The sequence below is a fragment of the Hibiscus syriacus genome, unplaced genomic scaffold, assembly GCF_006381635.1.
Source record: "Hibiscus syriacus cultivar Baekdansim isolate YM2019G1 unplaced genomic scaffold, ASM638163v2 tig00000340_pilon, whole genome shotgun sequence".
Classification (NCBI taxonomy): domain Eukaryota; kingdom Viridiplantae; phylum Streptophyta; class Magnoliopsida; order Malvales; family Malvaceae; genus Hibiscus; species Hibiscus syriacus.
Window position 1 is genome coordinate 6,081,601 of NW_024061783.1, and position 20,426 is coordinate 6,102,026.

The 20,426-nt window shown below is 34.3% G+C and overlaps 3 long non-coding RNA genes across 3 annotated transcripts; 2 read left to right on the forward strand and 1 right to left on the reverse strand.

Moving 5' to 3' along the window:
- Positions 1-299: 299 nt before the first annotated feature.
- LOC120198343 lies at positions 300-20,283 on the reverse strand. Its single transcript, XR_005523362.1, has 3 exons — positions 20,271-20,283; positions 17,870-17,871; positions 300-409 (listed from the first exon to the last, which is right to left on the reverse strand). It is a non-coding gene; the product is annotated as an uncharacterized LOC120198343 (long non-coding RNA).
- LOC120198216 lies at positions 1,880-13,869 on the forward strand. Its single transcript, XR_005523343.1, has 4 exons — positions 1,880-2,007; positions 13,481-13,549; positions 13,644-13,735; positions 13,819-13,869. It is a non-coding gene; the product is annotated as an uncharacterized LOC120198216 (long non-coding RNA).
- On the forward strand, positions 13,875-14,442 carry LOC120198280. The gene is made up of 3 exons (XR_005523357.1): positions 13,875-13,896; positions 13,993-14,060; positions 14,208-14,442. It is a non-coding gene; the product is annotated as an uncharacterized LOC120198280 (long non-coding RNA).
- Positions 20,284-20,426: the final 143 nt, after the last annotated feature.

Sequence of the window (20,426 nt, forward strand, 5' to 3'; positions counted from 1 at the left end):
TCCTTCCGTTCACTTTGAATCGAAAGTGCTGATGCTTCCTTTCGTACTTCTTATTCACCTTCATTTCTTTCTTCTTCATCCTCTTTTACAAGGTTCCTTGAATTTTTTTATGGACTCTTAGTTGTGAAGCTTTCAAGTCTCATGACACTTTGAGATAGAAGAAACAAAAGTAACAAAATGAATACAAAATTAAACTTCTATTTACACACACAAAAGAATTATACTACTATGCAGAAATAGCGGTGATAGCCTTGCCATTGGCACCAGTATAGAAACTGGATTCTGTTCAACATCTACCCTTCAAGCACCAACCTGACCAAAGAGCCACTTGCGTATCTTTGGAAGCTTTTTATTGAATGCAACATCCAACCGTGCATCCAAGGTGTTCTCACAAACAATCTTTCCATCTCTAAAACATTGTACCTACACAACATTCCTGAATCAACGCCCTCAATTAGTTTCTTTTTCACCCACAGGTCCCAAATCCAGTCAACCAACATGGTTCCATTCTCATCCACGGGCCTCTTTCCCGTAGCCACCTCCAGGACAACCACTCTGAAGCTGTAAACGTCAGTTTTCACAGTTGGAACACCAGTATAAACGTACTCGGGTGCCAGATATCCTATCGTCCCGGCTGGTATTGTTGCATCTTTTGAAGCGCAACAATGTTCGTACACTTCGACTAAACGGAAATCTCCGAGCTTGGCATTGAACTCGTCATCAAGCATGATGTTGTAAGTTTTCAGATCTCTGTGTATTATCTGTCTTTCACATTCTTCATGCAAAATTGAAAGAACAGAAGCAACCCTGAGAACTACCTTTAATCTCAAGCTCCATGAAAGGGTAGTTGTTGATGAAACTGAGGTTTTGTGAATGTGTTGGTAGAGGCTTCCATTGGACAAGTACTCATAGACCAAGACCAACTCAGATTCCTCATAACACCATCCTTGAAGCTGAATCAAGTTACAGTGGTTTAGCCAACCGGTCATGATGGCAAACTCTGTGTTGAAAAGATTACGAGTGAATGGTTTTTCGTTGAACTGATCAAATCGCTTCACCACGACAGTTCCAGTCGACGGAACATAACCTTTATAAACAACTGTTGAACCACCTTTACCAATGATTCGACTATTATGAAACCCCATTATAGCTGATTTTATCTCTGCGAGTGACCATCTTGTTGGTACATTGTTCGTTTGAACTCTAGGAATTGCACTCTTAATTCCTTTTGCCAAACCCCTCTTCTTCCTCACCGCAAAGAAACAAAATGAAACTGCTGTTACATCAACTGAAATAGAGATCTCGTTAGCTCTCTCCTCCACTTCTTGATGGATGAAGCTCACCATTTGCTAGATCGGCTTGGATGTGAACGATACCAGTCTAGCAACCGTTGCCGCTGCCGATGACATTTTCTCCTCCTCTTCCATGCAGCGGTAGAAAACAAAATAAAGTCAGGATCGTTTGGCAAATGATACCATATTGGAAATGTGAATAACAGGGGAATATAATCTGAATATTGTTATTATGTAAAACGTGTGTTTGAGTACAAGATTGATGCTCCTTATATACTACTACTCTTAGTTGTATCAGCTGCTAATATAACCACCTTAACCGAGCAACTAACCAAAACTAACAAAACTAACTTGCTAACAACCTTAGCTGTTATAACAGCTTCATCTTCAGGAAGCTTCTAAGTATACTGCTAACATTCTCACACCAAATTGTAAGTGCAATACCATTTTCGCTTCTTTTGTTGAATTTACTCAGATTTGCATAAACAAATTAAAATACCATGCTATAGTATTGATATGTGAGGGTATTATATATTTACAATTTTCTTTCAGTATTCTTTCTGAAGTATAAGTAATATTATATGCCAACAGGTTTGAAGAACCGGAAGCACCTGGTTCTAGATCATTTTTTACAGAGATAATTGCTTCAATCTCTGATATTAAATTTTCAAAGGACGAAAGATATATTCTAAGTCGTGATTACATGACTCTTAAGGTTTTTCTTTGTTTCTTTCTCTTGTTTTGCTTTAGTTTCTTGTTTTTGTTGTTGATGTGTTATTATACTTTGCTTTGCATGAGCTTCGCATTATGAATATAATTCTTCTTAAACATGCCACATTGACTTTATGTGACCCCCACTTAATTATCTATCACTGTATTCAGTAAGACAATGAAATGATTTGGTTGTTGTCGCAACCGTCTTTCGGTTGGGCTCCAGAATTGGGCTTCACCTTAGGAAAATGGATTTGGAGTCGCCACCGATCATTTATTTTAAAGCAAATGGGTTGATCGAACACCTTATTTCTTACCTGATCTACGTCTTGCCAAAGATGTGTCAGATTCGGGAGTCGGTTACAGTCAAGGAAGGGTTAACACCCTTTAACTGCCCTTTCGGTACTACGTAATTTCCAGTTGTCTTTGATTAAGAAAATTGTAAGTTAAATTAAAAGATAAAATGACGATCCAAATTATTCACCTCTAAGGTTTGGAAAATGAACCCTTAAATAATCAAGAAAAGTGTTAGAAAAACAAAAACGATGAAGATAAATTGAAAATAAAGAATATGAAATAAAGAAGAGATAAACAAAAATAAATAAATAAATACTAACAAATATGGACGAAAAGTAAACAACACAATCGATATGGAGATTATGAAAATAAAAGGAATATATAAAAAATGAAGACAATGGAATAAGATAAATAAATAAATAAAATAGGAAAAATGAATCAATGAATAAAGAAAATAAAAATAAAATAAATAAACAAAACGAAGGGAAAAAAGGTAAAAAAAGGAAATACATACATATTAGCTTGTAAACTAAAAAATATATAAAGAAAAATATTAAGAAATAACGTAATATATATATATATATAATATAATATAACATATAAATATAAAATAAGTAAATAATAAAATAATAATGATACATGTATATACATAACAACAAAAGGAAATAAATAATAATAATATACAGGAGTAATATCAAATATATACTATAATGTAATATTAAATAAAATAAGAAGAAAATTCAAATTTAGAAAACGGACTAGAATGTAAAAATAGAAAATCGAATAACAAATTTTGGAGCACTTTGAGGATGAATTGGGATTTCAGGGTGGAAATTAAATCCTTTATAAACGAGGGGACCAAGAGTGAGATTACCCCTTTTCACACCCATTCCGAAAATCAAAGTATTTTCTCAAGAAAAGAAGCCTCGGGGGCTAGATCTATTAAAATAGATCCCGAAAAATGCCCCTGTTCATCGGAAAAAAATCATTTTCTTTGGTGTTTTTCGAATACAAAATGTAACGAGACACAAGCATGCAAGCGTAAACTCAAAAAAGGTACTATATTTACCTTGTATTTCTCTTCGAAAACTTGCAGGAAAAAAAAACTCTGATTTCGTTCTAACATTGCTCGTAATTTCTGCTTGTATTTCGTATCTCCATCCGTGTGTTACAAATGATATGGATTACATGTATTTATAATGGAAAAAGCAGACTATTTTTAGAATCCTATACAAAATAGACTTATAACGCTCTTTGGTTGCTGTGAAAATTGGTTGCAGGAGGAGTCTTCGGGGAGGAGACATGTGGTGCTGGAAAATTAGTGTCTACAGCTGCCCCTCTTTGTCCTTTTTCGTGGAACAAAAAATAAGGAAAAGATAAATGACAAATTTTCCTTCATATCGAATATCCTCTATCGCAGAGTTAAAATCCGATATTTGATTGGTTTGCCAAATTGAACTGAAATATGGAATGACTCCCTCGTCGTGAGGTCGAGTTGAACTAGAAGCTTCTGAGCACGATATCCTTCGTCGTGAAGTTGAAATCGAACTCAAAGCTTTTGGCGAGTGACCTTTGAATCATCTTCTGGATCAAGATACTTTGTCGTGAAGGTGAAACTTGTCCTGAAGACTTCGGTGTTGCTGCGTTACAGATGACTCCTTCATCGTGAAGTTGGGTCAATCTGTTTGTGAAGTTGGAATCGAATATGGCCCCTTCGTCATGAAGTTGAGCCTTGAATTTAGATATCATTCGTCGTGAAGCTGAAATCCAATGTAAGTTGCGTTTTTTTTTGCCAATATCCTTCGCTGTGAAGTTGAAATTGACTCTAAAACTGAAAAGTGTGTTGACAGACGCTCCTTCTTTGAGTTGGATATCCTTCGTCGTGAAGTTGAAATCCAATCTAGAGATGGATGTTGCTTGTGTGCACGATTCCCTTTGTTGTGAAGTTAAAACCGTTGGTGACCCCTTCGTCGTAAAGTTAAGTCTGGAATTGGATACCCTTCGTCGTGAAGTTGAAATCCAAGTAGGTTGTATTGTTCAGAGTCCAATATCCTCCGCCGTGAAGTTGAAATTGGTTCTGGAACTGGGAAATTGTTTGTGGACAACCAGCCGTCCCTTCGTTGTGAAGTTGAACTTGTGTTGTCTCGAGTCCAATATCCTTCGCTGTGAAGTTGAAATTGGTTCTGAAATTGGGAAATTGTTTGTTGACAACCAGTCATCCCTTCGTTGTGAAGTTGAACTTGTGTTGTCTCGAGTCTAATTCCCTTCGCTGTGAAGTTGAAATTGGCTCTAAAATTGGGAAATTGTTTGTTGACAACCAGCCGTCCCTTCGTTGTGAAGTTGAACTTTTGTTGTCTTGAGTCCAATATCCTTCGTTGTGAAGTTGAAATTGGCTCTGAAATTGGGAAGTTATTTGTTGACAACCAGTCGTCCCTTCGTTGTGAAGTTGAACTTGTGTTGTCTTGAGTCCAATATCCTTCGCTGCGAAGTTAAAATTGGCTCTGAAATTGGGAAGTTGTTTGTTGACAACCAGCCATCCCTTCGTTATGAAGTTGAACTTGTGTTGTCTTGGGTGGCGCGATATCCTTTGTTGTGGAGTTGAAATCGTGGATGTGTGGGAACGATATCCTCCATCGTGGAGTTAAAATCGTGGATGACCCCTTCGTCGTGAAGTTGAGCCTTTACTTGAATATCCTTCGTCGTGAAGTTGAAATCCAAGTATTGTGAAGTTTGGCTTTGAGCTAGATATCCTTCGTCGTGAAGTTGAAATCTACTCTCGAGTTGATTGTGTAGCTTTGAGCTCAATATCATTCGCTGCGAAGTTGAAATTGACTCTAGCTAAAACCTGAAAAAGTTATGCATATATGTGATGAGATGGATGCAATGCTCTTAGGTATGCCTAAAATGCATATGCAACATATGTTATTTTTGGGCTCAGGAGAGAAATCTCGATCTTCGGTTGCTTTTCTGGAATCTTAGTTCTAGAATCTTCAAGTTCTGATCCCTGATCTCGAATTCTTTAAATGTTCAAATCTGATGTGCCTGAGCTGAGTGTAACGGTTCAGATGATGCTTCAAGAGAAATTGTCTCGAAAGAGACAGAATTCGTTTCAAGGGAAACGATCTCAAAGATATCTGTTGTTTCATGAGAAACGGTCTCAAGGGAGACAAAATTTTGTTTTAAGAAAAACTGTCTCAAGAGAGACAAAACTTAGTTCCAAAAGAAATTGTCTCACGGGGAGATGAAATTAGTTCCAAGGAAAACATATTCAAAGATTTTGTTTCAAGGGAAACTGTCTCAAGAGAGACAAAATTCATTTCAAGGGAAATGTTTTCAATGTTTATGTTTCAAAGGTTTTTGTGTTTCATGAGAAACAATTTCAAAAGGTTTTTTTCAAGGGAAACTGTCTCAAGAGAGACAAAGTTTGTTTCAAGGGAAACTGTCTAAAGAGAGACAATGGTGAGCACGATTCCCTTCGTCGTGAAGTTGAAACCGTGGGTGGCCCCTTCGCTGTGAAGTTGAGCCAGGAATTGGATATCCTTGGTCGTGAAGTTGAAATCCAACTTGAAAATGTGAACTGGATCGGTTCTGAATTAGCTCTCCAACTCGTCTGAAGTTGATTCTAAGATCTGTCGATCTTTCAATATATCAAATTAGTTGAGGTGTAGCTCCTTGCTACTGAGTTAAGAAACCACTATCGATTTTTACAAATTTTTTTGAATCAGGTATCTTTCGCATTGAAGTTGAAACTTGACTCTAAAGCTACAAAAATTATGTATGCTAAAAATGATAAATGTGATGCTCTCAAGTATGTCTAAGATGCATGCAACATGAATTATTGTCATTTATCTCTTGGATAGAGCCTCATTTTTGCCTGTTTGTCCTGCATGTGGAGGAAATGCCTTCAGAAGGTCTGATAATTCGCATTAGGATGTTGAATCCCCAAAGATGCCCCAATATCCAAAAATGCCCTAATATTTGATGTTGAATCTTCAAAAGATGCCCCAAATATCCTCATTTCTTGCTTCAGCATTGATTCTGAGCACGAGCTTTGTGTCTAAGAGTCACATGTCATTTACCAAGATCCACTCTAGAGAGACTGTCTTGTTTGAAAAAAAAATGTTTTTCTTTCTCTTTTATTTTCAAAGTTATGAAAATATCAATTAAAAGAGTTTCTAAAAATGTTTAACCAAAAGTTTTGAAAATATTGTCACTTTCACGGTTTTACAATTGAGACGAATCATAAAACTAGAGTTCATCGGATATCAAAGAATTAATTACAATGTTAATCCTTCAATAAATATAGCTATTTGACAAGTGTCAAGATCAAAGCTATCTTTGGGAAATGGTTAAGTAAGGAACGGATAAAAAAGTCTCAGATTATCGTGTTTGGTCAAAGGTTTGGCATTTTATGCTCAAAGGATTGTTGGGGTAGCTTGCATGTTTCTCTGCTGGAAGTGTTCTCTGACTCCCAACCTTCGTTGTCACACTCGGATTGTGCGATGCCTTATCAAGGAATTTGTGTGATCGCCTCTGTTGCACAATTTTTATATTCGAGCCACCTTTTCAGGTTTTCAACTCGAACCCTCCTTTGGTTTCAAGACGTTATTCAGGATTTACGTCTTGAACCCCCCTTTGATATTTTTCTCTACCATGCATTAATTACATTGTTTTTTGCAAATTAATCCTGATGGGCGGGATGAAATCGGAAGATAGTCTCTTCTGTTTAGAAATCCATGTATGATTAGAAGGGACTTTTAAGGCACGTAATGTAGGCCAGGGCTCATGGTTATGAAAGAAAATGATAAATAGGCCCAAATAAGTGTTTCAGGGTATTGAACCAAGGATCAATTCATTCTGATGCCCTCGATCTTGTCTTGCTCAAAATGTCTCTTTCTCCTAATGCTCTATGATCTTCGAGTGAAGTGATTCAGTGATTCAAGAATGATTATGCTTGATCAATCTCATAGTTTGAAGCTTGATGTGCCATTTGTCTTTAGGGAATCTTTGCATGTGCCTTTTCATTTTGATTTTTGCTTCTTTTCTTTTCTTTTCTTATTTTTTCTTTTTTGCTTCTTTTTTTTTTTTGTTCTTGATTGAATCTTCGCACTTGGTATTTGGCCCACCTTTTGGTATTTCCTTTGGATTGATGTCTTCACTCATGTGAGCAGATTTCTTCCACCTTGCCCCCCAGTGTGGAGGGTGATCCTTGGTTAGGGTTGAATCAGAAGAAAAATACTATAGGCTCAAAAGGGGACACAAGGGATATATTTTTTCTCCTGTTGTGAAGGGATAAAGAAAGAAAGTCGTTCATCATTTCATACATGGAATTCCTCATAGAAGAGGTATCCCCAGGGGGATAGATTTTTAGGATTAATTCTATTTACATGAAAACAGTGTAATTAATGCATGATAGAATTATTTCGGATGAATTCTTCTTCTTTTTTCCCCCAGATGTCTTAATGTTCAAGCTCCCTGCGAGATGCCCCAAGTTATGTCTTAGAAGAATGCTCATGTTCAAATGAACAACTCGATGTTGTGGGCTTTAATGGTGTAAAAATGTCAATTTTGAGTCTAAAAAGACAATAGTGTGATCTTATTGACTCAAAGAAAGGTGTAGGTGTATTAAAAAGATAAAGGTAATGTTCAAGAATTTCAAAGGGAGGTAATGTCAAAATGAGTTATTTTGGGTAAAGAATCAAGGTATTTTGTTTTGGGGTTTGAGACAGGATAAGAAAGGTCTAACCTTGCCATATGTCAAAAATCTATAATTCTTGAAGAATTAAAAGAATCCTTAATTCATTTAATATTCGAAGAACTAAAGATTAGAATTTGTTCAATTGCTCCACCTTAGAAAGTAGCATAAATTCAATCCTTTAAAAGATTAAGCAAACGATGAAAGATTAGAGACGTGTTTAAACAAAACAATCCTTTAAGTGCAAATGGTATATGCCATGCCCCCTTCTTTGGCCGTTTATGCCCCTGAATCCATCAGGTTTTAGAGGAATGTTTGGGGCTTCTTATGTGGTAACAACTAACAACTTCAACATCGTAGTCCTTAGGATATGGGGATTCTTTTCTTAGATCATCATGGCCGGCTTTGTCCTACCATCAGCTGATCTGGCTCTTTAATGTTACAATCTTGCTTCCATGTGGTTAAATCCACTTCATCGAGTCCTTCATGACTTAATTTCATGTTTGTGAAAATGCTTAAAAATGTAGATGAAGATGCAAAAAGGAAAAAATGCAAAATGCAAGAATGCATGAAATGTTCGAGGCATTGATCCAGAAAAGAGTCCATTATTATAAATAATCTTTACTTAGACAAAAATGTTTTATCTTGTAAGAGACATAAAAACGATCAAAGGTACATTCGGACTAAATCCTCTAGACCCCGAACAGCTTCTAGTAGGTTGACAAGTTTTCTGTCTTCATCTGTCACTAGTTGTATGCCTTGTCGGACCATTCCAGCTTCCCTTTCCAGGCCGTGTAGATGACGAGCTGCCTTCTGTACTTGATCCAGGAAGTCTTAGATGACCGTGTCTCTGGCCTTCACCCTTTGTTGTGCTTGCTCCCAATGGAAACGCCATTGTAAACCTCCGTCGAAGAGCACTATCTGAAGCTCCCTCACTTTTTTCTTGAACCCATCAACAATAGCTTCTAACTCGGCTATTGTTTTTCCATCTCTCTCATGTTGTTTCTCCAGATCAGCCATCTGGATTCTCAAGCATTGGTTTTGATGTTGACTGTCTGCTAAGCGCCTCTTGGGCAGTCTTCATCTGTTCCTTCCAAGCTCTCTCATCAAGCCCTTCGAACTTTCTTTTCAGGCTATGAGCTTCTTCTTTCCAGTATTCAGAAGCCACTTTCAACTTGGAGTTATCCTTGACTTTATCTTAAACAGACTTTTTCTGTTCTTTTTCAAGTTTTTCTGCTCGATCTTTCTGAGAGTCGACATCTAGCTTCCACTAATAGCGCTCAGCTTCAAGATCCTTTACCCTCTGCTTCAGCTCGTTATTCACAGCTTCAAACTCTGTCTTGGCTATCTCAAGTTCAAAAAATACGGGCCTGAGATATTCTTCCAAGGTTCGGGTGTCCTCAGAGTCTGGCACCGTGATATTGTCATTTTTTCTCAATCTTCGCCACTCCACATAGTCCGAAGTAAGCATGTTTCTGGCAGCTACAACATCCATCCGGAATACTTTCTTCCATGAATCGACTGCTTTCTTGATCATCTTATAGTTGTCACCGTGATACTCAAACTCTGATCTGGCTAGTCCGCATGTTGCTGGGACAAAATGACGTGCCCCATACTGTCTAAGTGCTAACAACAGAGCATACCCAACTGCACCCCAAAGTCCAAGTAAGGTCATAGTGTCGGAGTCCCCACATCGAAAAAGAACGTCACTGAGGAACAACCAGGGGGCTCTCCAGGTAATATCCTGATCTTGGAGATGAGTGAAGACTTTCATCCACTTCTCTTTTGAAGCGCCTTCATGCCATTTCATGGTGATTAACTCTCTCAAAGGTGAATACGTAGTGCTAAATCGGCGTTAGGCAACCCCATTAGTCTTCCAGAAGTGGCTGTGAATCTAGACTTGAAGGAGCTGAACACACCCAATAAATCTACCTCCGCCAGCTCTTCGGCAATGGTTGAGAGACCGAAATGTCTCGGCTAAGATGGTCGGTGCTGGGTTGACTCATTTCGAAAGTTGCTCAAACAGTTCCACCACGGCTGCGTCAATGTACCCCAAAGTCTTCGGGAATATAATCAGGCCATGCAGACCCAGTGCAAACAGGTCTATTGCCTTCCACTCATCGGGATGGTCCTTCATCAGTTGCTTGATATGAAGCCAGGCAATTCCTTCCCCACTGCCTTTACATCGAGCTCGGTCTACCCATCTTTCGTCAACCCCAGTAACCTTGGCTAGTGCACTCTTGAAAGGCTGACTTTTGATGTGTTTAATATAAGCTCGCTCCAGTCTGATATTTTCACAGTGCAACAGTGTAGTGTACTCTTCAATGGTGGGCACCATGTCCTCTTGATTAAAAGTGAAGCAACTGTATACTGGGTTCCAGAACTGAACCAAGGCTCTGATCAAGGGCTCATCAGTCTTGATTTGAAACAACAATGCAATGTCACCGTACCGTTGGCTGAACTTCTATTTCTGATCATTCTTCTAACTGCCCCAGATGTCCCGAAGCTCTTGCACATCGTTCTGCTTTAGGCTGATAGAGGCGTAGCTAACCAGCTCTGACACATAGCTTCCTTGAAGACTATCTCCATTTTCCTTCTGAGTCTTCTCGGACCATAGTCGTACCTCGGGGTTTTTAATCTCTTGTATTACAACACCTTTATCCATTAATTCAGATTATTTTATGTAACAAATGCCTTTTTAGGGATCAATGGCCTCTTGTTATGATGCAAATGCTTTAAAAACAAACACAAAAGGCAAACAGTTAGTAAAATAAAAATAAATAGAAATAAAAATAAATAAATAAAAATAATAATAAAAAAATTGCAAGAAAAAAAACATAAGAGAAAAAAAACATGGTTAGGAAAGAAATGTCCTAGGTTTTGGAATGTGGTTTTGGGGTAGGCTCTATTTCTTCAAATTCTTCCGGTTTAGGTTCTAAAAAATGGTACCCGAGTTCTCCTTGCTGGTTCCCCTTTGGGCTTACCAGACCCTTAGTCCTAAACCAATCACAGGCTTGTGTGGACTAAGTTAAACTCGAGAGGACACATTCCCTTATGTCTATACGGAGAATAAATTCACACGAAGACATAAGGTATATGAATCACGAAGGCTACTTGCTTGGCATATGAGGTGAATAAATTCACACAAATGCGTCTCTTTCACCCCCACTTAAAATGGGTTCAGAGCTCGGGTTTAGAGCCTTGAATGAAAAAGTTTGGAAAGCTGAAATCACTAGAAAATGGCCAGTTCAACTATTTACTCAAAAAAATATAATCAAAGGTAAGTAATAAGGATCGAAATATTACCTTAAAATTTAAACTTACCCTTTTAAAAAGACAACTGGAAATTACCTTAGCCTGACTCACTTACCTGTATCCCCAGCGGAGTCGCCAAGCTGTCGCAACTGTCTTTCGGTTGGGCCCCGAAATTGGGCTTCGACTTAGGAAAATGGATTAGGAGTCGTCACCGATCATTTATTTTAAAGAAAATGGGTTGATCGGACACCTTATTTCTTACCTGATATGCGTCTTACCAAAGATATGTCGGATTCGGGAGTCGGTTACAGTCAAGGAAGGGTTAGCACCCTTGAACTACCTTTTCGGTACTACGTAATTTCCAGTTGTCTTTGATTAAGTAAATTGTAAGTTAAATTAAAAGATAAAATGACGATCCAAATTATTCACCTCTAAGGTTTGGAAAACGAACCCTTAAATAATCAAGAAAAGTGTTAGAAAAACAAAAACGATGAAGATAAATTGAAAATAAAGAAAATGAAATAAAGAAGAGATAAACAAAAAAAATACTAACAAATAAGGAGGAAAAGTAAACAACACAGTTGATATGGAGATTATGAAAATAAAAGGAATATATAAAAAAATAAAGACAATGGAATAAGATAAATAAATAAATAAAATAGAAAAAATGAATCAATGAATAAAGAAAATAAAAATAAAATAAATAAACAAAACGAAGGGAAAAAGGTAAAAAAGGAAATACATACATATTAGCTTGTAAACTAAAAAATATATAAAGAAAAATATTAAGAAATAACGTAAAAAAAAATATATATATATATATATAATATAACATATAAATAAAATAAGTAAATAATAAAATAATAATGATACATGTATATACATAACAACAAAAGGAAATAAATAATAATAATATACAGGAGTAATATCAAATATATACTATAATGTAATATTAAATAAAATAAGAAGAAAATTGAAATTCAAATCTAGAAAACGGACTAGAATGTAAAAAAAGAAAATTGAATGACAAATTTTGGAGCACTTTGAGGATGAATTGGGATTTCAGGGTGAAAATTAAATCCTTTATAAACAAGGGGACCAAGAGTGAGATTACCCCTTTTTCACCCCCATTCCGAAAATCAAAGTATTTTCTCAAGAAAAGAAGCCTCGGGGGCTAGATCTATAAAAATAGATCCTGAAAAATGCCCCTGTTCATCGGCAAAAAATCGTTTTCTTTGGTGTTTTTAGAATACAAAATGTAACGAGACACAAGCATGCAAGCGTAAACTCGAAAAAGGTACTATATTTACCTTGTATTTCTCTTCGAAAACTTGCAGGAAAAAAAACTCTGATTTCGCTCTAAGATTGTTCGTAATTTCTGCTTGTATTTCGTATCTCCATTCGTGTGTTACAAATGATATGGATTACATGTATTTATAATGGAAAAAGTAGACTATTTTTAGAATCCTATACAAAATAGACTTCTAACGCTCTTTGGTTGCTGTGAAAATTGGCTGCAGGAGGAGTCTTCGGAAAGGAGACATGTGGCGCTAAAAAATTAGTGTCTACAGCTGCATCAGTGCAATGTCTTATGCAGAAAGCATGAAACTGCAATGGTCTTTTTCTGCTAATATATGTCTGATTAAACATTCTAGGTTGTTTGGCATTTAACGCAAATGTGATTCAATTCAGTGGTCTTGTTCTACAAATATCTGTCTGACAAAACATCTTAGGTTTTTAGACATTTAACACAAATGTGATTAAAATGGAAACAACAATTTGGCTTGCTGGCATTTTGGCTTGGACTCAGATAGTCTAAAAATTTTATTTATTCTGTAGAGAGCTTATCATGAAGGCATGAAACAAGCGGGGGTTAAGATTAAATGTTATGATAGCTTCTTCTATTCATTGACCATAAGTATACAATTATATGATTTTTAAAGTCTATTCCGTATTCCTTCCCCATTCTTTGTTTGAATCAATCACATGCTGTTTCCTTTCATTTTTTTTTAATCTTTGAACATAAATTTGAATCCCTCATAATACTGTTAATTCATATCAGTATCTACTTTTTTTGTTAAGTTTTTTACCAGTATGCCTACTTTTCAGCTGTAAGACTTCCGATGTTGGTTTTAAACTAAGTGTCCTTGATATAATATACATTTGATATGTCCTTAACGGGCATTTAGGACTTGTCGTCTGACCTGATTACATATCACTTGGTTGCCAGCTGTGGGACATCAATATGGATTTATGTCCAGTTGCAACATTCCAGGTTCATGAATATTTACGACCTAAGGTGGGATTTCTATGTTCTAAAACAGATGATGAAATTAACCATATCTATATTATGCTTTGACAGAGCTGATTATTGCATTCTTTAATTGTTTCAGCTGTGTGATTTGTATGAAAATGATTCAATCTTTGACAAATTTGAATGTTGCCTAAGTGGTGATGGATTGCGAGTGGCAACAGGTTCCTACAGGTTTGTTTTCATCCAAAAGCTGTCTCCTAACTTCTTGTTTTGTGTTCTTCCATGTAACAATATACATGTCCGCATACTTTCAGCAACCTGTTCCGTGTATTTGGTTGTGCCCCTGGAAGCACCGAGTCTACAACTTTAGAAGCCAACAAAAATCCAATGAGGTAAAATTTTACTGCAGGGCGGCCTTTCAAACATAAAATAAAATTAGATAAAAATATGACACTCAAGTATTTATAAGCATCCATTCGTCTTTCCAGGAGACAGGTTCAGACTCCCTCAAGGCCTTCCAGACCCCTAAGCAGTATAACACGTGTTGTCAGAAGAGGTTATGATTTGTTCTTCATTTTTATCCTTTCGAGTATTTTCTTCCTTTGAAGCCTTTATAATTATGATTGGGACGGTTTAATGAATTTTTTTCAGTTCTTGAATTGTACTCTGAAGCTTTTATGGTGGTGAATTTGTGGTATATCAGGATCAGAGACTCCCGGAGCCGATGCGAATGGAAGTTCTTTTGATTTCACAACAAAGCTGCTGCACCTTGCATGGAACCCGATTGAAAACTTGATTGCCTGTGCTGCTGCAAACAGCTTATACTTGTACTATGCATAAAGCTGATCCAAGAAGTGCACTTGCTTGGTATAACTTTTTCCTTTTTAGGTTGTTGACGGTGGAAGTTCCTTTCCCGTTCCCTCCAAGCAGCGACATAAAGGCTAAAATGTGTCTACGTAGCACGCGATGTAGTCTCAAGATTAAGAAATGGCTGTCACAGATCCACGAGGATGCAAACCTATCACTGTTCCCAGGTGTGCGCTGCCTAATTCTTGTAATCTTGTGTCTCATCCCCTCGGCCTGTTTGTTTTCTTTTTACTTGCTTCACCTTCTTTTAAAATAGAAGATGGAGTAATGAATGTTTTTAGATTTGTAGCTCTCCTACAAGAAAAACTAGAGGATGTTCTATCTATATTTTCCACTTAGGTTTAAAGGTGGGAAGGAACTGTTTCAATTTTTTTATTGATTCTTTCCTCATGTTTGGAGCTTCATCCTTTAGTTTTTACATAATTGTATCTCTTTTTAGCTGCTCTTCTCAACTGACTTCACAATCCGAACCAAATCAAAGTCCGTATTGACTATTCCAGTATTGGAAATGTTCTTTTTTTAATAGTCTAAGGTGATTACAATACAGTATCTATTCAGAATCTTTCTTAGTTATTGACAGCACATACACATTCGTCAACTACTTGAATCCAGAAACTCTAGGAAAAATGACACTCCCTTTAATCATTGAGGCCACATGATGGGTTCAACATTGGAAAGTTTGTTTTTTTTAATAATCTAGGATGGTTACAATGTAGTATCGTTCAGAATTTTTCTTCGTCATTGACAGCACATACACATTCGTCAGCTACTTGAATCCAAAACCTATAGGGAGAATGACAATCCTTTTAATCAGTGAAGCCACTTGATGAGTTCAACATTAGAAATATTTTTTTTAATAGTCTAGGATGATTATAATGTTGTATCTATTCAGAATCTTTATTAGTCATTGACAATGCACACACATTCGTCAACTTCTTGTATCCAATACCTCTAGGGAAAATGACATTTATTTTAATCACTGAGGTCACTTGATGGGTTAAACATTGGAAATGTTTATTTTTTTAATAGTCTAGGGTGATTACAATATAGTATATGTTCAGAATCTTTCTTAGTCATTGAAAGCACATACACATTCGTTAGCTGTTTGAATCCATGACCTTTAGGGAGAATAATACTCTCTTTAACCACTGAGGTCACTTGATGAGTTCAATATTTGAAATGTTTTTTTTTCAATAGTCTTGAGTGATTACAATGTGTTATCTATTCAGAATCTTTCTTTGTCATTGACAATGTATACACATTTGTCAACTATTTAAACTTAAGACTTTTAGGAAGAATAACATTCCTTTTAATTATCTAGTTCATCTGATAGGTCCAATATTAGAAATGTTGAATGAGTTTTATTTTCAGTTGTACATTTAATCTAGTTTAATAAATTCATATAATTACAAACATGTGATAAAATGGATTATACAATTAACCATGGTATGTATTTAAACATGCATTGAATTGTGGATCTCAATTTATTTAAGTACAAACGAATTTAATGAAATATATGCTTAATTTAAGGGTAAATTTCATGCTTACTCATTGAATTTTATTCTCTCTCCTTTTTCACTCGTCATACTTTCAATTTTTTGAATTTGCTCACTAAATTGTAGACATTGAATTTTTTTTGTCACTCGACCGTTTACTCAGTAACAGGGTGTTTACGTGGCTTATTTTAATAATGAAGCATGCCACATGTTTACTCACTGAATTTTACTTTCTCTCTCCTATTTCACTCTCTATACTTTTAATTTTTTAATTTTAATTTAGCAACAACATAACATTGTTAGAAATCTAACGGTCGAGTGACAAAAAATGTTCAATGTCTAAAGTCAGTGAGCAAATTGAAAAAATTGAAAGTACGGTAAGTGAAATAGGAGAGAGAGTAAAATTCAGTGAGTAAGAGTTTAATTTACCCTTAATCTAATTGTGCAACTAACCATTTTGATGTAGAGAATTTTATTTGTTATCCAATTATTTTTCTTATATTGTTTGGGTAGTAAACTTAATTTATAAAAATAAATACAATGATGAAAAGTTGTGGTTGATTAACTTTTGATGACTGAAAAAGGAATATGGAAGTAAAATAAAAAAATATTTGTTTAAAAACTAATGTATAGGACTATACTTTTTTTTTTGTTTAAAAACTAATGTAATTTTTCTGTCATGAAGTATTTTTTTTATCAAAGTAGATGTTTAAGGTTCAATTAAAAAATTTGTGGCTTAATATAAAAATAAGTGTCTGAATTATATTGTTTTACCCCAGAGTGGTGTGTAAATTTTTTCTGTCATTCTAGGTGCCTAATATTACAAATATTATCACTTAAGGTGTCTCAACTATAACAACCATTGAAAAAGCTTGTTAAGTGATATGTGTCGCCCGTAGGCAATTTTGAAAATTTTATTTTCAAAAGAAAAAAGAAACTTTAAAATATTATCAAAAAATCCTAACCTTACCTCCCTTGTTGGTTGTCGTTGTCGACGTCGTCCTACCATCTCCCTAGTCAGACGTCATCATCCTTATCGTCGATTGGTCATCAGGATCCCGTGGGGTCGCGATTTGCAACTTTATTCTTCGTTAGGGGGTCGTATGATTAGTCCTTTGTTGGCTCTTGTTCTGGTGAATGTTTGTGCGGTTATTGGTTATTGGGTGAAGGTGAGGCCGGGTGGAGGTTCGATGACTGCAAAGGGTGGCGGTCGGCGTGGGTTTAGGGATTGAAATAAAGATTTTTCAAAGTTTTGAGATTTTTTAAAGATTTTGGAAATTTTTGGGGTTTTTAAAAGAAATTGTATTTTTAAGTTTTTTATTTAAATAAAAAATTTCAAAAATATTAGAATGTGACATGTGTCACTTAATGGAGTTTTTAAATGGTCGTTATGGCCAATCCACCTAAAGTGGTAATGTTTGTAATATTAGGTATTTGGATTTACCCAAAAAAAAGTTTAGGCACAACTTTGGGTAAAATAGTATAATTTAGGCATTTATTTTTATATTAAGCCAAAATTTATAAGTGTATCATGTGTCATAGTTTGAATAGTTAACGAATTTTTTAACAGTTATGATAAATTAAACATTTAAATAATAACATGGAAAATATTAAGCATTTAATAAATATGATTTAGATATTTATTTTTAATTAGGTCAATTTTCAATAAAATATTAATGGTAAATTGTTCATTCTAACTTTTATAGGGATGAATTATACGTTAAAAAGGGTAAACTAGACCATTTCTCACTTGATTTTGGTATGTCATAGATTTTTTTATTATTCTTTAATATAAAAATAATTTAAAATATAAAATAAAATTAGATGATGGTCATCCACTGTTTCTCGGTGTTGGACGCCACCGTCGAGGTCGTAGATAGTGACCATTCGATCCCATATCTCATCGATCATTTCGTCTCGATCCCCTGAGTTCGAATCTGTCCTCCATTTTGTCGGAATATGCTTTGAATATGATCAAAAGTGAGAAAATCGAAATGCATACCGCTATCGATCATCTTATATGGTGATCGTTCAATCCCAGGTTTCATGGGTCGCTTCGCCTCAATTCCCTGAGTCCAAATCTTACATCCATTTTGTCAGTACATGCTCCGAAGTCCACGAATATGAGACCAATATTGAGAAAACCGAAATGTAAAATATAATTTTTGAAATTATATGATTAATTTTTGAAATTTAAAATAAATTGTTAGTTATGATAACTAAATTAATAAATTTTCTTTCTATATTAATTATAATTCTTCTATTATAAATTTTAATTATAATTATTAAATTAATTTTATTATATAATTTAGTTATTAAAAATGTTTTATTAGATTATATAAAATTAATTAAGATATTAATAAGTCTATTTTATTTTTTTGTGTAATAATTGATTAATAATATAAATATAATTTAACTTAAAATTTTAATATATATATATATATATATGATGAATTTATTTGAGTTTGGAAATTTGAATAACATAACAAATAATAAAACTAATAATTTATAAATGAATAAATAAAATTTATTACACTTTAATACATTAAAATTACAATAAAATCAACTAGACAAATTTATGTTAAAAATCATGCTCTTGTCATCACCCATTTTATCCGGGTCATGGCATTAATATAAACTATATATTAGTATATATATATATATATATATATACCACTTTCATATTCCATATCCATATACATATATTACCCATATTATAAATAAATATAGCCTACTTTTATTCAAGTCCAAAAATAATAAAAACCCATTTATATTACACATAAGTCCATTTACATATATTAGGACCGAATAAATGAAATCCATTACCAAAAAAATATCTTTGGTTCAAATTACAAGCTTAACATGATACAAAAGTCAAATCCATTAAACGACTTCATCTTTTTAGGTGTTAAGTCACCAATCTTAGTGAAAAAAATCAAATCAATTTGGACTCTTGATAGGATTTGATCCAATGGGCATTATTCCTTGCCACTTATACTATATATATATATATATATATATATATATATATATATATATATAATGAATGAAATTTAGTTCATTTTATAATTTTTCTCACATTTTACAATTATTTTGATTTGATCATTTTATGTTGTTTAATTTATTTTAATTTTAATTTATAATTTCATATTTGTTCAATTTAATCCTTAAAAGTATATTTGTATTTGAAATAGACTCATACTTATTTATATTTTTGTAATTTACTTCAAACCCTATAAATCACATAATAAATTTCATTTCGAATTCTATAAACTTTTGTTCACCAACCTTTTAAATGTATGCAATTTAGTTCATTTTTATATTAATTTCAACTTTACATTTTATAATTAATTCGATTTGATCCCTCATTCATGTGTGTGTTTTAATTTATTTAAAATTTTGTTTCTAATTTCATATTTTTTCAATTTAGTACTTCAAATTAATTATATTTTTATAAAACTTGACCCATAATTATTTATTTTTTTTGTAATTTATTCTAAATCATATACAATTACAAATTACAATTTGACGTTCTCACGTTCATGAAACATTAAAAGATGAAAAATAATTAACCCAAAAATAACCCGACTTGAAGTCACTCCGTATCCGGTAAGATCCGACCTAAATTTTGTTTGACAATGATGTGACCAAATCTGATCGAGATCCGACTGAATTCCATTAACATGGTATTTAACTGCTTCAAACCTGAACTGTTTTGACCTGAACTGACATCGATTCGAGCTGAAATTAACCCGACCTGAATCTGATGTTAAATCAACTTGAAAAAGACCCGAACTTATTTAACAAAGATCCGACCTGATCCGAGTTGAACCATTAAATCAACTTGACTCAACCTATATCTGATTTGACCTGGCATGACAAGATTCGACTGAAACTTGAATGATTGCCTGATTTTACAACCATATACGTTACTCTTTTAGACGAGTTTGTCAGTCCAAATCAGATTGTGCTCTATTTTTGGGGTAAACTAAACGGTTAATATCTAAACTATTACTTTTGATCTGCTTTGGTACCTAAACTTTATTTTCTTAAATCATATCTAACATTTAGTTTTAGTTTCATTTTGATATCCCATCGTTATAAACTTAACGAAATGTTTTATAGACCAGACAAATTTGACCCATACCCAATTACCCGAACCAATTTACCAAATTCGAGACCTGAACAAGATGACCCGAAATTGATCCAAACCCAAAATAACCCGAATAGAATCAAATTTTAGTTGGACCGAAACTACCTAAAATGAAATAAGTCTGAACCGAAAGCAACCCGAATTTAGTTTACCCATATCCAATCTGAATCGAACTTCAACCTGATTTTAACATGATAATTGAGTCTAAGTGAATATAATCTTTCCTCATTTAAAAGATCATCTCTATAACAGATGCAATAACTTCTAGCTCTGAATTTAGACTATGACAATATATATTCACATAAAAGTTTTGATTTTAAAGATTTAATGATTCAATTGATTTAAACTAAAATTTCTAGCTGTGAATTTAGGATGTGACAATATATATTCACATAAAATTTTTGAA